This window comes from Nerophis lumbriciformis, linkage group LG27, assembly GCF_033978685.3.
Source record: "Nerophis lumbriciformis linkage group LG27, RoL_Nlum_v2.1, whole genome shotgun sequence".
Lineage (NCBI taxonomy): Eukaryota > Metazoa > Chordata > Actinopteri > Syngnathiformes > Syngnathidae > Nerophis > Nerophis lumbriciformis.
This window is the reverse complement of record NC_084574.2, coordinates 8,908,942-8,927,813: the sequence shown is the minus strand read 5'-3', so window position 1 is coordinate 8,927,813 and position 18,872 is coordinate 8,908,942. Positions and strand designations below refer to the sequence as shown.

The window sequence follows — 18,872 nt, the reverse complement described above, 5'->3', positions numbered from 1 at the left end:
TTCAGAGTCTCATTTGCAAGCATGACATTAAGTGTTAACAACTACAGTCGCAAGTCCAGGGTGTTAGATCAGACCTGGGCAAATTAAGGCCCGGGGGCCACATGCGGCCCGTTAAGTATTTCAATCTGGCCCGCCGGACATTCCCAAATAATTTTTTTTAGATGTTTAAGATGGAAAGTGTAGCTGCCATTATGATGTGCAGTCATGTTTTCTATTGACCGTAAGTCTTCAACTATACTAAGTATTTCAATGCTTGGAATCTGCGCTTTTGCATGATATACTAGTTACTATGGTCATCTAATTAGTTATATGGTCATTTAATTAGTTAATATGGTCATTTAATTAGTTACTATGGTCATTTATTTAGCTATATGGTCATTTAATTAGTTACTATGGTCATCTAATTAGTTATATGGTCATTTAATTAGTTACTATGGTCATCTAATTAGTTATATGGTCATTTAATTAGTTACTATGGTCATCTAATTAGCTATATGGTCATTTAATTAGTTACTATGGTCATCTAATTAGTTATATGGTCATTTAATTAGTTACTATGGTCATCTAATTAGTTATATGGTCATTTAATTAGTTACTATGGTCATCTAATTAGTTATATGGTAATTTAATTAGTTAATATGGTCATTTAATTAGTTACTATGGTCATTTAATTAGTTACTATGGTCATCTAATTAGTTACTATGGTCATTTAATTAGTTAATATGGTCATTTAATTAGTTATTATGGTCATTTAAATAGTTACTATGGTCATCTATTTAGTTACTATGGTCATTTAATGAGTTACTATGGTCATCTAATTAGTTATATGGTCATTTAATGAGTTACTATGGTCATCTAATTAGTTATATGGTCATTTAATTAGTTACTATGGTCATCTAATTAGCTATATGGTCATTTAATTAGTTACTATGGTCATTTAATTAGTTACTATGGTCATCTAATTAGTTATATGGTCATCTAATTAGTTTCTATGGTCATTTAAATAGTTACTATGGTCATTTAATTAGTTACTATGGTCATTTAATTAGTTACTATGGTCATCTAATTAGTTATATGGTCATTTAATTAGTTACTATGGTCATCTAAGTCACAGCAGCTCAGACGAGGCACCAAGCAGTGTAAAGATTTTCACAACAAAGTTCTAAAGCTTAGTGATATCTCCGATATATCAGATTGTAGGTGTTTTTGTTGTTTGTTTTGCTGAGTTTGTTGCATTTTTGTTGTGTTTCGCTTGATTGTAAAATATGTCGATGGAGAGGGGGTGTTGTCAATATTCAGTGTTTTATTGGTCATAGTAAATATTGTAAATCCCACATTCTTTATTTTCATGCACATTAAGGTGGTCTGTCATAACGTTTTTAGCATTCAATCAGACATTATTGTGAGGTTTTGTAGATATACCGGCCCCCAGGCACATTTTGTTCTATAAATTTGGCCCCTGAGTCAAAATAATTGCCCAGGCCTGCGTTAGATGGTAGCCATGTATAGTTTATCAATCAATCAATGTTTATTTATATAGCCCTAAATCACAAGTGTCTCAAAGGGCTGCACAAGCCACAACGACATCCTCGGTACAGAGCCCACATAAGGTGGTGTGTTTTGTCTTGTGTTGAGTCCTACAAAGTGTTTATACTGTAAGTATTATACTTATTACGCACCAGCTGTTTGACTGTAACGCAGAGCTTAGTTGTAGTTTTCATTAACAAATTTGGAGGTTTCCCCCAGAAAATGTATATAATCATAATACAGCAATCATAATATTGTCACGACTAGGACTGTGGCGTGGTTTGTTCTCCCGAGGTGCAAAAGATTTGGACCATACGTGGCGTGAAGGGGAGTACATGATTTATTTTAAACACTATAACTACAAAAAAAAAAGGATCAAACAAAAGGCGCGCACAGGGGCGGAAGTACAAAACTTGACTATAAACACAAAACTTGCACAAAGGCAGAAACTATGAACAATTAAACAAAACTTGCAAACTATGGCATGAATAAAGAAAACTTACTTGGACGAGAAACCGGCATGAAAAAAGAGCAGCAAGGGTCTTAAGGGTGTGTGGTGATTGTGCAGAAGCATAAATGTGGGATGTCACCAGAAAGACAAACTGAAAACAATGAACTTAAATACTACAGACATGATTAACGAAAACAGGTGCGTGACTCAAAACGTGAAACAGGTGCGTGACGTGACAGGTGAAAACTAATGGGTTGCTATGGTGACAAACAAGAGTGCACAATGAGTCCAAACGTGAACCAGGTGAAACTAATGGGTAACCATGGAAACAAGACAAGGGAGTGAAAAGCCAGAAACTAAAGAGTCCAATAACTAAACAAAACAAAACATGACTAATACAAAACATGGTCACACAGACATGACAAATATGGAGTTGTTTAAAAACTACATTGTAAGAGGTTGCCTACAGCCACAGCTGTTGATGCCAAAGTTTTTTGTTTTTTTTAAAGAAACCTTTTCCTTATTTGCTTTTGAAGACCACCCACCCAGTGTTGAAGAGGGACGGCTTCAATACACAGCTCTTCTTTTCACTTGCCATTGAATCCATAATTGTATTGCTGCTGCATTTTGCTCTGATTCAGGACTGCCCCTCAGAGTCCTCCAACCGCAATCCCTTATTATTGTCACTCGGCCGCTTTTTAAAGGGGAACATTATCACAATTTCAGAAGGGTTAAAACCATTAAAAATCAGTTTCCAGTGGCTTATTATATTTTTCGAAGTTTTTTTCAAAATTTTACCCATCACGCAATATCCCTAAAAAAAACTTCAAAGTGCCTGATTTTAACCATCGTTATAAACACCCGTCCATTTTCCTGTGACGTCACATAGTGAAGCCAACACAAACAAACATGGCGGAAAGAACAGCAAGCTATAGCGACATTAGCTCGGATTCAGACTCGGATTTCAGCGGCTTAAGCGATTCAACAGATTACGCATGTATTGAAACGGATGGTTGTAGTGTGGAGGCAGGTAGCGAAAACGAAATTGAAGAAACTGAAGCTATTGAGCCATATCGGTTTGAACCGTATGCAAGCGAAACCGACGAAAACGACACGACAGCCAGCGACACGGGAGAAAGCGAGGACGAATTCGGCGATCGCCTTCTAACCAACGATTGGTATGTGTTTGTTTGGCATTAAAGGAAACTAACAACTATGAACTAGGTTTACAGCATATGAAATACATTTGGCAACAACATGCACTTTGAGAGTGCAGACAGCCCAATTTTCATCAATTGATATATTCTGTAGACATACCCTCATCCGCGCTCTTTTCCTGAAAGCTGATCCGTCCAGTTTAAGGGACGGTGTGAGCCAAGACATCCAGGGGGTTTAGCTCGCTCGTCTGCGGGAACAAACTGCCGCCATTGCTTGCCGTGCTACCGAGGTCCTTTGTCCCTGAATTGCTCACACACTCCGGCAGATTCAATGGGGGTCTGGCGGCAGATTTCTTTGACTTTATCGTTGGAAATGCATCTGCTTTGAGTGTCGCAGGATATCCACACATTCTTGCCATCTCTGTCGTAGCATAGCTTTCGTCGGTAAAGTGTGCGGAACAAACGTCCAATTTCTTGCCACTTTCGCATCTTTGGGCCACTGGTGCAACTTGAATCCGTCCCTGTTCGTGTTGTTACACCCTCCGACAACACACCGACGAGGCATGATGTCTCCAAGGTACGGAAAACAGTCGAAAAAACGGAAAATAACAAAGCTGATTTGACTCAGTGTTTGAGAAAATGGCAGATTGCTTCCGATGTGAGAGCGAATATTAGAAAGGCGTTTAATTCGCCAAAATTCACCCATTTAGAGTTCGGAAATCGGTTAAAAAAATATATGGTCTTTTTTCTGCAACATCAAGGTATATATTGACGCTTACTTTGGTCTGGTGATAATGTTCCCCTTTAAGACGGCAGCGTGACATCAAAACTGCGGCAAATCTTAACGCGCGACAGCCCCGCGCGTCCAGACCTCTACCACCACCACCACGCCTCAACCAGTACGCTGCAGATTTCTGCTCCATTGAGAATAAACCCAACCTGCCAGGCAGTGCGAGCTCTCCTGCAGCCCAGCGTGATCTGCTGTATTTCTATTTATTTTTTTATGTTTTCTTCTTCTGTGCGTGCGAGAGAGTTATAGCCCACCTGTCCTTGCTGGAATAATAATGAATAAGTGCATAGTGAAATCCGAAGCCACATGTTGCACTCCCAAATCAATCTCTCCACCTCCCTAATAAATTGTATTTCCAATCTGTATTCATGCCCGCGTGGCTGAAAAGCGTTATTTGTAATGCAGGTCAGCACTAAAATTCAGTGCCCCCTCCATGCAAACTGGAGTTTTAATTGGCCCAATAAACTTCAAACCACATTAGTCCACAATATTCTTTTGTGCATGTGATAAACACAACAACCCCTAATGGTCTCGGTTGTGTCTATTTGATTATCCTTTGCTTCGCTTGAGACGCTCACGCAAGCCAGATGCACCTCATAGTTTCCCCCAATGCACTGTCGCTGATGATGTACTAACAATTTGGCCTCGTTATGTCTTCATTAGTGACTATTGCCTGGACAAAGATGCTCTGGGTGAGCGCAGACTCGTGGAACACTCGTGATGAATGCATTCATCAAAGTAATATTTTGATTTTATGGAACCGCACGTGTGACAGGACCAAGAGATAGCTTTCAATAGTGCTAGAACTGAGCAGCTGCTACTTACACGTAATCATGTTTTATCGTGCTAAAACCGACACTGCCAAACGTCAGTGTTCAAAAACAAGAAAAAAAAAAAAAAAATTAGGGGTATTTTTATAATTTTATTTAATTTAAAAAAAATTTTTAGACATGTATCTCGAGAAACTTTTTATAAAGTTGTAAAAGTTATAAAACAAATTTAAAAAAATTATATATATATTTTTTTTAGACATGTATCTCGTGCGCACAAGAAAGTTTCTCGTGCGCACGGTATACATGTCTAAAAAAATAAATAAAATAAAATTATTAAAAAAAATGTTTCCCCCATGTCCCTTTAGGGCAGTGGTTCTTAACCTTGTTGGAGGTATCGAACCCCACCAGTTTCATATGCGCATTTTTTTTTTTTCAAATTCAAGACAAACTTATGTTTTTTTTTTACTGGTGCACAAAATGAACCGTGCATCACTTTGTTCAAAGAACAACACGAATACAATGCATGAACTCACAACAAATTACACGCCTGCAAATCAGTCTGACTTCTGCTGTTGCCTTTGAGAGACCAGTTCAGATATGCGCCTTGGCAAGTGCCACTCTCATGTCATTTTCACATCTGTTCTTTTTCTTCGTTTTTATGTCCAGCATCCTCGAAAAGGATTGCTCACAAATATATGTTGTAACAAATGGTATAACAAATTCCAGGGCTTTCTGAGCAATAACTGGATACTTTTCCATTTGTCGACACCAAAACGTTGAGAGCGTTGTTGTTCTGAAGAGTTGCTGTTGAACCTGGCTCTGCTGAAATTCAATGATTTCGTCGAGGCATTGGCGTTGTTAGGCCTATTTTAGGGTGGCTCAAGCCCCCCTAAAATATTCTTAAGCCCCCCTAAATAATTTGGTGTTGTTTTTTTTGTTTTTTATTTTTTTTTACAAATACATATTCATTATAAAGTGGCCCGAATATGAGTTTAAATAAATAATCATATAACCTGTTATTATTCACTCAGTTTCCCCTCACTTCGTAGCTTAAGGTAGAGAGCCCCTTTAGTGCGTCGGTATCCAATCCATTCCACTTGTTCATATAGAAAATGCCCACATCACTCAAATTCCAGTCCGCATTTTCTCTGCGACCTTGCTTGCGGTCCTGCAGGTGTACGAAGCACATTATCTTCCTTTACAATGAGTGAAGCTGCACGAAACCTTGTGTGTGCAATAGTTTTTAAGTTTTGTGTTTCTTGTAGAATCTATATAAAGTAATATACATTAGCCTATTGTTAAAATAATGAAAAAAAACCATCATTAAATATATTTGTCTTATTGTATAGCTACATTAATAGCTGTTGTATTATTATAGGATGGCTTGTTAAACATTTCATAGGATTTTCAGAGGAAGGAAAAACCAAGACATTTAATATAAAATGTAAAATGAATAAATACATAAAAAGAAAAAGAAAAAAAATGGTTAAAAGCCATCGTCCCGGGGAGCATTTCATTTCGTCCCGTGCATTTTTAAAAAATAATAACAACAATGAATAATTTCTAAGTCTTTGTTAGCCGTTTGTGAAGTTTTGTGCTCGTGCGTAACGTTCGCTCGCATCCTGTGCATCTCCTGGGGGCTAAGCCCCCCCTGTCCTTAAAAGCTAGTGACACCCCTGCGTCGAGGTATTCATCATTGACATTTGCTGTCTCAACAACAAACGTGAACGGCTGTCTCACCCATGCTGGATATGACTCTCATGTAGGGAAATATCAGTCGAGAGACTTTGCAAGCTCATCTAAGTGTTTGCTTCAGTTCCATGGGTACAGAAATGTCTCCGATTCCAGAAACATCTCGTCGCTCACATGTTCTCCACTGAATTCTCAAGGAGTTTTTGCGTTTGCTCAAGCATATGGAAAATTAGAAGGAACATTGTTTGGGGGTATCCATAATACGCCGATAGGGAGAAGTTTTTATTTACAAGTCTTGACCTGACCGGAAGGCAGCAATGTGTATGCGTCAATGATCACAATTCACCCTGTATGACCATAAATTATGGGGTTCCCCAGGGATCCATCTTGGGGCCTCTCCTCTTTATCCTATACATAAATGATTTTGTAAACTCCTCCGAAACTTTTCATAAAATAATTTTTGCTGACGATACAAATTTGTTTACCTCACACAGGAGCCTACACGATCTACAAGTAACTGTCAATTCAGAGCTTGTGAAAGTAGATTCCTGGTTCAAATGCAATAAGCTCTCACTTAATGTAAATAAAACAAATTTTATTCTATTTCGATCTAATAAAAACCGGACAAATACTGAGCACTGCCATATCAACATCAATGGACAGGAAATACAGAGAGTGTACTCCACAAAATTCCTGGGGGTCATCATTGACGAATACCTCAATTTCAAATGTCACATTAGCCATCTGTTAAACAAATTATCCAAATATGTTGGCCTGTTCTTTCACCTTCGTCATTATCTTCCTCTTTATGCTCTACTCACACTATATAAAACTCTCTTTGAACCACATCTAAACTACTGTAATGTCATCTGGTGTAACACCTTCCCTACCTACCTCCACAAATTAGAATCTATGCAAAAGAAAATTATACGGGCCCTGTCATGGTCCAAGTTTAATGCCCCCACTCGACATCTATTCCATAATTATCATCTCTTAAGACTGACAGAGTTCAATATTTATCAAAATGCTTGTTTAACCTATCAAGTCATTTACAGGCTGAATTTAAGGCTCTGTAGCTTGGTTCCTATCTACCATCCCCAGCATGCCCACAACACTCGTAACTTAGATTTGATATCAGGGAAACATCGTTTACTGGATTGTACCGCTCGAAGTGTTGTATGCAGGGGACCAAAGATTTGGAACCGGCTTAATGAGAACCTCAAGATGCTGTATCCATTCTCCAACTTCAAAAATAAACTAAAAACTTATCTATTAATCACCTATATTTAATGCCTCATGTAGGGTAGACTACTGTTGGGTTTTGCATGGTTGAATGAATGTATGTATGTATGTGTATGCTTGCTTTAGTACTATTATCTTGTGTTAATCATATAGCGTTGTTTATTGTTGTTGTACTTGCTACCATGTTCCATCATTCCATGTATATTCCATCATTTCATGTATATTCTATCCTCTGGACCCCCTGTCAAAAGCTTCTTCTAGCTTATTTGGGGGACCCTTTCACATACCAACATCTTTAAATGATGATATTTTACTACTATTGTATTTGTTATATGGTATTGTGAATAAACTAAACTTGAAACCTCCGCGGTGGAGGCTCCGCCCGAACCCCTGAGGCCGACTCACCAAACCCTTAGGGTTCGATCGAACCCAGGTTAAGAACCACTGCTTTAGGGGCTCCGTAGTATTTTACTTGAACTAAGCAAAATTATCTGCCAATAGAACAAGACAATTCGGCTTGTCAAGACTTTCCAAAACAAGTAACATTAGCTAACTTCAATGAACCCAAAAATACCTTAAAATAAGTATATTCTCACAGTTAACAAGTGCACTTTTCTTGGTAGAAAAAAAAAAGAGACCATTTTGCTCAATATGTTGAAAAATATTCTTAAATTAAGTACATGCTAGCGCCATTATCTTGACATAATATTTTTTCATGCTTGAAGTATTATTACTTTAAAAAAGTAGTTTTATACTTGTGAGTGTTAATCTTAAGGCCCAAGCTGTTTACATGCTTTTTTTTTTTCTCTTTACAATTTGGGCTTTTTGGACCCTAATTAGAACAAAAACTAAGAATCATCTTTTTATATGATGTACTTAGGCCATAAATAACAAACGTGTACTTCATGTTTAGTGACATGCTATATCATACTTGCCAACCCTCCCGGATTTTCCGGGAGACTCCCGAAATTCAGCACCTCTCCCGAAAACCTCCCGAAAATCTCCCGAAATTCAGGCGAACTCAGGTCCTCCACAATATAAAAAGGCGTACCTGCCCAATCACGTTATAACTATAGAATGATGGAGGGCGAGTTCTTGGTTTCTTATGTGGGTTTATTGTTAGGCAGTTTCATTAACGTCCTCCCAGCGTGGCAACAACACACAACAACAGCAATCACTTTTTTGTATACCGTAAAGCAGTTTGTCTGCCGTAAACAGCAATGTTGTGACACTCTTAAACAGGACAATACTGCCATCTAGTGCATTTGATGAAAGCACTTTTGTGCGTGCCGCACGTCAATGCTCAGAGAGGGTGTTCAGCATGGTTCGAAAAATAGTGACAGAGAATAGAACAAGGATGGACAATTCAACCCTTAACTCAACAATGAGTAGATGAGTGTTATGTGTGTGTATATGTGTAAATAAATGAACACTGAAATTCAAGTATTTATTTTATATATATATATATATATATATATATATATATATATAGCTAGATATCACTGAACGTCAAGTATTTCCTATATATATATATATATATATATATATATATATGAAATACTTGACTTATATTTATATATATATATATATATATATATATATATATATATATATATATATATATATATATATATGAAATACTTGACTTGGTGAATTCTAGCTGTAAATATACTCCTCCCCTTTTAGCCACGCCCCCAACCACGCCCACCTCCCGAAATCGGAGGTCTCAAGGTTGGCAAGTATGTGCTATATCTTATTTTTACACTTTTTTCCCCCAAATTCCATTGTATGTTATACTCTTCTGACACCACCAGATGGCAGTATAAGTGTCCACATAAGCGGCCATAAGACCCCAATTCAGTAGTGTACACAATTTTGGAAATAAGAGCCAAAAGGTGCTGTCCACGCATGTGGCCACTAAGCCTTTAGAGTTAATGACACAGCTTTGCAACAGTTGATATTCTAGTTTCAAGCATGTTTTACTCAATATAGCTCATCAAATCTCAGCAACAAGCTGTAATATCTTACTGAGATCATTTAGGACCAAAACACTTAAAACAAGTAAAACACTCTAACATAAAATCTGCTTAGTGAGAAGAATTATCTTATCAGACAGAAAATAAGCAAATATCACCCTTATTTGAGATATTTAATCTTACTTAGATTTCAGTTTTTGCAGTGCAGCTGCTACTTACACGTGATCATGTTTTATTGTGCTAAAACCTACATTGCAAAAAGTCAGTGTTAAAAAAGAAGAAAAAAAAATACAAAAATGAGGGGTATTTTACTTGAACTAAGCAAAATTATCTGCCAATAGAACAAGAAAATTTGGCTTGTCAAGACTTTCCAAAACAAGTAAAATGAGCTAACCTCAATGAACCCAAAAAATACCTTAAAATAAGTATATTCTCACTAATAACAAGTGCACTTTTCTTGGTAGAAAAAAGAGACCTTTTTGCTCAATATGTTGAAAAATATTCTTAAATGAAGTAAATGCTAGTGCCATTATCTTGACATAATGATATGCGCTCAGCATTACATTTCTTGAAACCAGCAAACTTATACTAAAAACTAGTTTATTGTTCTTAATGGAAAGGCAACAAGGCAACCGCTTGTTACTCTCGGGGTCTCCTAGCCGCTCAGGCAAATCATATTGTCTAAAAATGTATTTTTCCATGGATAACATGACATCATCGCACCAAGTGTGTGCTCTTTCAGTCAATTAGTGCGCATATATACAGCCCGGCCCCCAGCCCAAATTTTTTTAATTGTAATTTTGAAGAATTTATCTGAATGTGCATGAACTATTTATGTTCAAAATTGTTAGAAATGTTAAATGTTTAAATATTAACTGTCAGTTTACTGTACTGTGCCAACTGTACTACAAACCCCGTTTCCATATGAGTTGGGAAATCATGTTAGATGTAAATATAAACGGAATACAATGATTTGCAAATCATTTTCAACCCATATTCAGTTGAATATGCCACAAAGACAACATATTTGATATTCAAACTGATAAACATTTTTTGTTTTTGCAAATAATCATTAACTTTAGAATTTGATGCCAGTAACACGTGACAAAGAAGTTGGGAAAGGTGGCAATAAATACTGATAAAGTTGAGGAATGCTCATCAAACACTTATTTGGAACATCTCACAGGTGAACAGGCAAATTGGGAACAGGTGGGTGCCATGATTGGGTATAAAAGTAGATTCCATGAAATGCTCAGTCATTCACAAACAAGAATGGGGCGAGGGTCACCACTTTGTCAACAAATGCGTGAGCAAATTGTTGAACAGTTTAAGAAAAACCTTTCTCAACCAGCTATTGCAAGGAATTTAGGAATTTCACCATCTACGGTCCGTAATATCATCAAAGAGTTCAGAGAATCTGGAGAAATCACTGCACGTAAGCAGCTAAGCCCGTGACCTTCGATCCCTCAGGCTGTACTGCATCGACAAGCGACATCAGTGTGTAAAGGATATCACCACATGGGCTCAGGAACACTTCAGAAACCCACTGTCAGTAACTACAGTTGGTCGCTACATCTGTAAGTGCAAGTTAAAACTCTCCTATGCAAGGCGAAAACCGTTGATCAACAACACCCAGAAACGCCGTCTGCTTTGCTGGGCCTGAGCTCATCTGAGATGGACTGATACAAAGTGGAAAAGTGTTCTGTGGTCTGACGAGTCCACATTTCAAATTGTTTTTGGAAACTGTGGAGGTCGTGTCCTCCGGACCAAAGAGGAAAAGAACCATCCGAATTGTTATAGGCGCAAAGTGTAAAAGCCAGCATCTGTGATGGTATGGGGGTGTATTAGTGCCCAAGACATGGGTAACTTACACATCTGTGAAGGCACCATTAATGCTGAAAGGTACATACAGGTTTTGGAGCAACATATGTTGCCATCCAAGCAACGTTACCATGGACGCCCCTGCTTATTTCAGCAAGACAATGCCAAGCCACGTTTTACATCAACGTGGCCTCATAGTTAAAGATTGCGGGTACTAGACTGGCCTGCCATGGGTGAATCTACACCTGACATCCACTGTAAGGATACCAAGTACAAGAGCGTATCTAATCGATACTATGATTACATTAATATTTTTTATCGGCACAAAATCTTTCTTTTTAAAAAAAAATTCATATTATGTTTATATTTACTGACAAATGTATGATCCTGTAACTATTTGGTATCGGATCGATACCTAAATTTGTGGTATCATCCAAAACTAATGTAAAGTATTAAAGAAGAGAAAAATAAGTGATTATTACATTTTAACAGAAGTGTAGATAGAACATGTTGAAACAGAAAATAATCAGATATTAACAGTAAATGATCAGATGGATTAATAATACATTTTTACAGCTTGTCCTTAATAATGTGTACAAAATAATAGGTGTATAAATGACACAATATGTTACTGCATATGTCAGCAGACTAATTAGGAGCCTTTGTTTGTTTACTTACTACTAAAAGACAAGTTGTCTAGTATGTTCACTATTTTATTTAAAGGGGAACATTATCACAATTTCAGAAGGGTTAAAACCATTAAAAATCAGTTCCCAGTGGCTTATTTTATTTTTGGAAGTTTTTATCAAATTTTTACCCATCACGCAATATCCCTAAAAAAAGCTTCAAAGTGCCTGATTTTAACCATCGTTATATACACCCGTCCATTTTCCTGTGACATAGTGATGCCAATACAAACAAACATGGCGGAAAGAACAGCAAGCTATAGCGACATTAGCTCGGATTCAGACTCGGATTTCAGCGGCTTAAGCGATTCAACAGATTACGCATGTATTGAAACGGATGGTTGTAGTGTGGAGGCAGGTAGCGAAAACGAAATTGAAGAAGAAACTGAAGCTATTGAGCCATATCGGTTTGAACCGTATGCAAGCGAAACCGACGAAAACCACACGACAGCCAGCGACACGGGAGAAAGCGAGGACGAATTCGGCGATCGCCTTCTAACCAACGATTGGTATGTGTTTGTTTGGCATTAAAGGAAACTAACAACTATGAACTAGGTTTATAGCATATGAAATACATTTGGCAACAACATGCACTTTGAGAGTGCAGACAGCCAATTTTCATCAATTAATATATTCTGTAGACCTACCCTCATCCGCGCTCTTTTCCTGAAAGCTGATCTGTCCAGTTTTGGAGTTGATGTCAGCAGGCCAGGGAAGCTAGGGTCGATATTCTTCTCTTGATCACCTTCGGTGGCATAAGGGACGGTGTGAGCCAAGACATCCAGGGGGTTTAGCTCGCTCCTCTGCGGGAACAAACTGCCGCCATTGCTTGCCCTGCTACCGAGGTCCTTTGTCCCTGAATTGCTCACACACTCCGGCAGATTCAATGGGGGTCTGGCGGCAGATTTCTTTGACTTTATCGTTGGAAATGCATCTGCTTTGAGTGTCGCAGGATATCCACACATTCTTACCATCTCTGTCGCAGCATAGCTTTCGTCGGTAAAGTGTGCGGAACAAACGTCCAATTTCTTGCCACTTTCGCATCTTTGGGCCACTGGTGCAACTTGAATCCGTCCCTGTTGGTGTTGTTACACCCTCCGACAACACACAGACGAGGCATAATGTCTCCAAGGTACGGAAAACAGTCGAAAAAACGGAAAATAACAGAGCTGATTTGACTCGGTGTTTGAGAAAATGGCGGATTGCTTCCCGATGTGACGTCACGTTGTGACGTCTTCGCTCCGAGAGCGAATAATAGAAAGGCGTTTAATTCGCCAAAATTCACCCATTCAGAGTTCGGAAATCGGTTAAAAAATATATGGTCTTTTTTTCTGCAACATCAAGGTATATATTGACGCTTACATAGGTCTGGTGATAATGTTCCCCTTTAAGGACTAAATTGCAATAATAAACATATGTTTAATGTACCCTAAGATTTTTTGTTAAAATAAAGCCAATAATGCAATTTTTTGTGGTGCCCTTTATTTAGAACGGTATCGAAAAGTATCAAAATACGTTGGTACCGGTCAGAGGTGGGTAGAGTAGCCAGAAATTGTACTCAAGTAAGAGTACTGTTACTTTAGAGATTTATTACTCAAGTAAAAGTAAGGAGTAGTCACCCAAATATTTACTTGAGTAAAAGTAAAAAGTATGTTGTGAAAAAACTACTCAAGTACTGAGTAACTGATGAGTAACATACACACTCATATCATATATATATATATATATATATATATATATATATATATATATATATATATATATATATATATATATAAATACATACATACATATACATTGATATATACAGTATATAATTTATATGTATTTATTTTGCTGTTTTTGTTTACATGTTAAAGGTGTTTTAATGAATATACATGCATGTTTAACATATAGATTCCTTTCTTTCATGAAGACAAGAATATAAGTTGGTGTATTACCTGATTCTGATGACTTGCGTTGATTGTAATCAGGCAGTCGTGACGATAACATCCACGTTTTCAAATGGAGGAGAAGAAAAGTTCCTCCTTTCTGTCTAATACCACATGAAAGTGGTGGGTTTTTGGCATCTTATTTGTCCAGCTTCCATATTCGTTTTTATACACTTTACAAGAAATATATTGGCGTCAAACTCCGTAGCTTGCTAGCTTGTTTGCGCTGGCTTTCGGTGACTCTTGTTTTGAAAGCGCAGGCGCGATGGAGCGGCACTTTTATTGTGAAGACAGGAACGTCCTCATGTGGGGTCAGTCTTTAGGCTTTTGACGGGATGTACGGTTGAAATAAAAAAGTATCTTTTTTCCTTCACACTTTTGATTGATTGATTGGAACTTGTATTAGTAGATTGCACAGTACAGTACATATTCCATACAATTGACCACTAAATGGTAAAACCCCAATAAGTTTTTCAACTTGTTTAAGTCAGGTCATGTGACCACCTGGCTCTGTTTGATTGGTCCAACGTCACCAGTGACTGCATCTGATTGGTGGAACGAAGTGAAACATCACCAGTAAGGCAGGCACTTTGAAGGTCTGTCTGACGTCTAGACCAAAACAAACAAAGCGTGCATTAACAGATCGATAAAAATTAGTAGCGAGTAGCGAGCTGAATGTAGATAAAAGTAGCGGAGTAAAAGTAGCGGAGTAAAAGTAGCGTTCCTTCTCTATAAATATACTTAAGTAAAAGTAAAAGTATGTTGCATTAAAACTACTCTTAGAAGTACAATTTATCCCAAAAGTTACTCAAGTAGATGTAACGGAGTAAATGTAGCGCGTTACTACCCACCTCTGGTACCGGTACTGGTAAGGAGTCGCGTTGAGGATTTTTGGAAGTGACACCATAGCACTTGAAGACAAGTCCTCAGATCCAACTAATGATGTAGCTGCACTCTAATGATGGAGCACAGGGACACCAGGCCTGCCTTCACAAACCTGGTACACTACGTACTTAAGTTCACAGGTAATGAAGCCCACAAGGAGAAGAAGTCCACACCTCCACGTATCCCCCGCACCAAACAATAGGTTATTAATAGCGCCGATGTTTCCGGAAAAGCCAGGCTGCGCGGCTGGGAGCACGACTCCTAAAAGGGACGCCTAGGTAAATTATGGATTTGAAATAAGAAGAATATGGTGTTCTCGCCATAAATATGTCAACAATGGAGGGCGAGGCCGACCCGTGACACGCAGAGCGCTCACTGATCTGACAGGCGGAAAATATGTCGGCAAAGTGCTTCCCGTCTCACGGGATCCCGAGAGTATGGCGCTAACTGCAGCGAAATTGAGTGAAATACCGAGAATATGCAGATGAAGTATTCCAACCACGTGAGATTTGATGCTTTAGCAACAATATGACATCTGTCCTGGTTTTTTTTAAATTTATTGGTTAGCAGCCGGTTCATGAAGGCAAGTGTCAGAATATATTGTCGGAGGCAGATATTTACATGTATCCGAATTTAAGTGTTACTTCTTTTATTTCATAGTCATATTTGAAAACAGCTCGTGTTTTTCCATTTGTTCTCTTTCTGTTTGTCTGCAAGTAAACTGTGTGTGTTAACCTTGAAGCTTTGGAATGTAAGAAAGAGAGATAATGTGCATGTGTTTTGACTAGAGAGATTTAAGAGGGGAGAGGGCTTTTGTCGGGAGGACAGACCAGCTTAGCGGGGGGGATTGAATGTTCTATGCTGGACTGGTGTCAATGTATATATGCAAAACTTTGCAAATATATTACAAAATACCTATTCTGTCTCTGGTGGTTTTTCAACTCAGCCTTAAGTGTCGTAAAGAGCGTGGGAGCGACTTGTGACTTGAATTCCCTAGGAGGAACAACTGGTCCAAAACGGACTATAAGTCGCAGTTTTTTTTCATAGTTTGGCCGGGGGTGCGACTTATACTCAGGAGCGACTTATGTGTGAAATGATTAACACATTAGCGTAAAATATCAAATAATATTAATTAGCTCATTCACGTAAGAGACTAGACCAGGGGTGCTCATTACGTCGATCGCGAGCTACCGGTCGATCTCGGAGGGTGTGTCAGTCGATCACCCGCCAGGCATTAAAAAAATAGTCCTAAAAATTAGCGATCATAAATCTTCACTATGACGTCACTTTCGTCACTTGATTGACATTCACGGCACCCGAGGGTCTTCTGAGATGACGCTGGCTGCTGCCAGCTCATTAAAATTACCGACAGGAAGGCGAGAAACACTTTATTTCAACAGACTCTGGCGCCGTACCTGTCGTCAAAACTCCAAAGACCGACTGCACAGTTGCACAATAAAAGCGCTGCTTCATCCTGCCTGCGCTAACAAAATAAGAGTCTCAGGAAGCTGGCGTGCACAAGCTAGCAAGCTACGGAGTTTGCCGACAATGTATTTCTTGTAAAGTGTATACAAAGGAGTACGGAAGCTGGACAAATAAGATGGCAAAAACCAACCACTTTCATGTGGTATTGGACAGAAAGGAGGACTTTTTTTCTCCTCCATTCGAAAATGCGGACGTTATCAGCACCACTGTCTGATTCCTATCAATGCAAGTCATCAGAATCAGGTAATACACCAACTTATATTCTTGTCTTCATGAAAGAAAGGAATCTATATGTGTTAAACATGCTTGTATTATCTTTAACCACCTTTAACTTGTTAACAATATTAACTATATGTGTTAAACATGCTTGTATTATCTTGAAACACCTTTAACTTACTAACAATATTAACTATATGTGATAAACATGCTTGTATTATCTTAAAACACCTTTAACTTATTAACAATATTAACTATATGTGTTAAACATGCTTGTATTATCTTGAAACACATTTAACTTATTAAGAATATTAACTATATGTGTTAAACATGCTTGTATTATCTTTAAACACCTTTAAGTTAACAATATTAACTATATGTGTTAAACATGCTTGTATTATCTTGAAACACCTTTAACTTACTAACAATATTAACTATATGTGATAAACATGCTTGTATTATCTTGAAACACCTTTAACTTATTAACAATATTAACTATATGTGTTAAACATGCTTGTATTATCTTGAAACACATTTAACTTATTAACAATATTAACTATGTGTTAAACATGCTTGTATTATCTTTAAACACCTTTAACTTGTTAACAATATTAACTATATGTGTTAAACATGCTTGTATTATCTTTAAACACCTTTAACTTATTAACAATATTAACTATATGTGTTAAACACGCTTGTATTATCATTAAACCCCTTTAACTTGTTAACAATATTAACTATATGTGTTAAACATGCTTGTATTATCTTTAACCACCTTTAAGTTAACAATATTAACTATATGTGTTAAACATGCTTGTATTATCTTTAACCACCTTTAAGTTGTTAACAATATTAACTATATGTGTTAAACATGCTTGTATTATCTTTAAACACCTTTAACTTATTAACAATATTAACTGTGTTAAACATGCTTGTATTATCATTAAACCCATTTAACTTGTTAACAATATTAACTATATGTGTTAAACATGCTTGTATTATCTTTAACCACCTTTAAGTTAACAATATTAACTATATGTGTTAAACATGCTTGTATTATCATTAAACACCTTTAACCTGTTAACAATATTAACTATATGTGTTAAACATGCTTGCATTATCTTTAAACACCTTTAACTTGTTAACAATATTAACTATGTGTTAAACATGCTTGTATTATCTTTAAACACCTTTAACTTATTAACAATATTAACTATGTGTTAAACATGCTTGTATTATCTTTAAACACCTTTAACTTATTAACAATATTAACTATGTGTTAAACATGCTTGTATTATCTTTAAACACCTTTAACTTGTTAACAATATTAACTATATGTATTAAACATACTTGTATTATCATTAAACACCTTTAACTTGTTAACAAAAACATATATTTCATAAATAAGTAAATATAAATTATATATATGAATGAGGTAGATCCCCACGACTTGATCAATTGAAAAGTAGCTCGCCTGCAGAAAAAGTGTGCGCACCCCTGGACTAGACGTATAAGATTTCATGGGATTTAGCGATTAGGAGTGACAGATTGTTTGGTAAACGTATAGCATGTTCTATATGTTATAGTTATTTGAATGACTCTTACCATAATATGTTACGTTAACATTTCAGTTGGTTATTTATGCCTCATATAACGTACACTTATTCAGCCTGTTGTTCACTATTCTTTATTTATTTTAAATTGCCTTTCAAATGTCTATTCTTGCTGTTGGCTTTTATCAAATACATTTCCCCCCAAAATGCGACTTATACTCCAGTGCGACTTATATATGTTTTTTTCCTTCTTTATTATGCATTTTCGGCCGGAGCGACTTATACTCCGAAAAATACGGTAAGTTATCACACTACTTTGTGTTCCCATGAGTTCAGGTTCGCCCTGCGAGAAGACAAAAGCTGTCTATGTTCTTATCAAGCAAAAGGCCGACTCATCAGACCACAGAACTCTCTTCCACTTTGCGTCAGTCCATCTTAGGCGGCATTTCTGGGTGTTGTTGATAAATGGCTTTGGCTTTGCATAGTAGAGTTTTAACTTGCACTTACAGATGTAGCGACCAACTGTAGTTACAGACAGTGTTTTTCTGAAGTGTTCCTGAGCCCATGTGGTGATATCCTTTACACACTGATCTCACTTTTTGACACAGTACCGCCTGAGGCATCGAAGGTTCGTAATATCATGGCTTACGTGCAGTGATTTCTCCGGATTCTCTGAACCTTTTGATG

General features: G+C 37.3%; 1 protein-coding gene across 1 annotated transcript in view; it reads left to right on the top strand.

Annotated features, from left to right (window-relative positions):
• Window positions 1-18,872, top strand: part of inpp4b (inositol polyphosphate-4-phosphatase type II B) — a 621,310-nt gene that overhangs the window by 16,329 nt on the left and 586,109 nt on the right. The gene's annotated exons all lie outside the window — the stretch shown is intronic.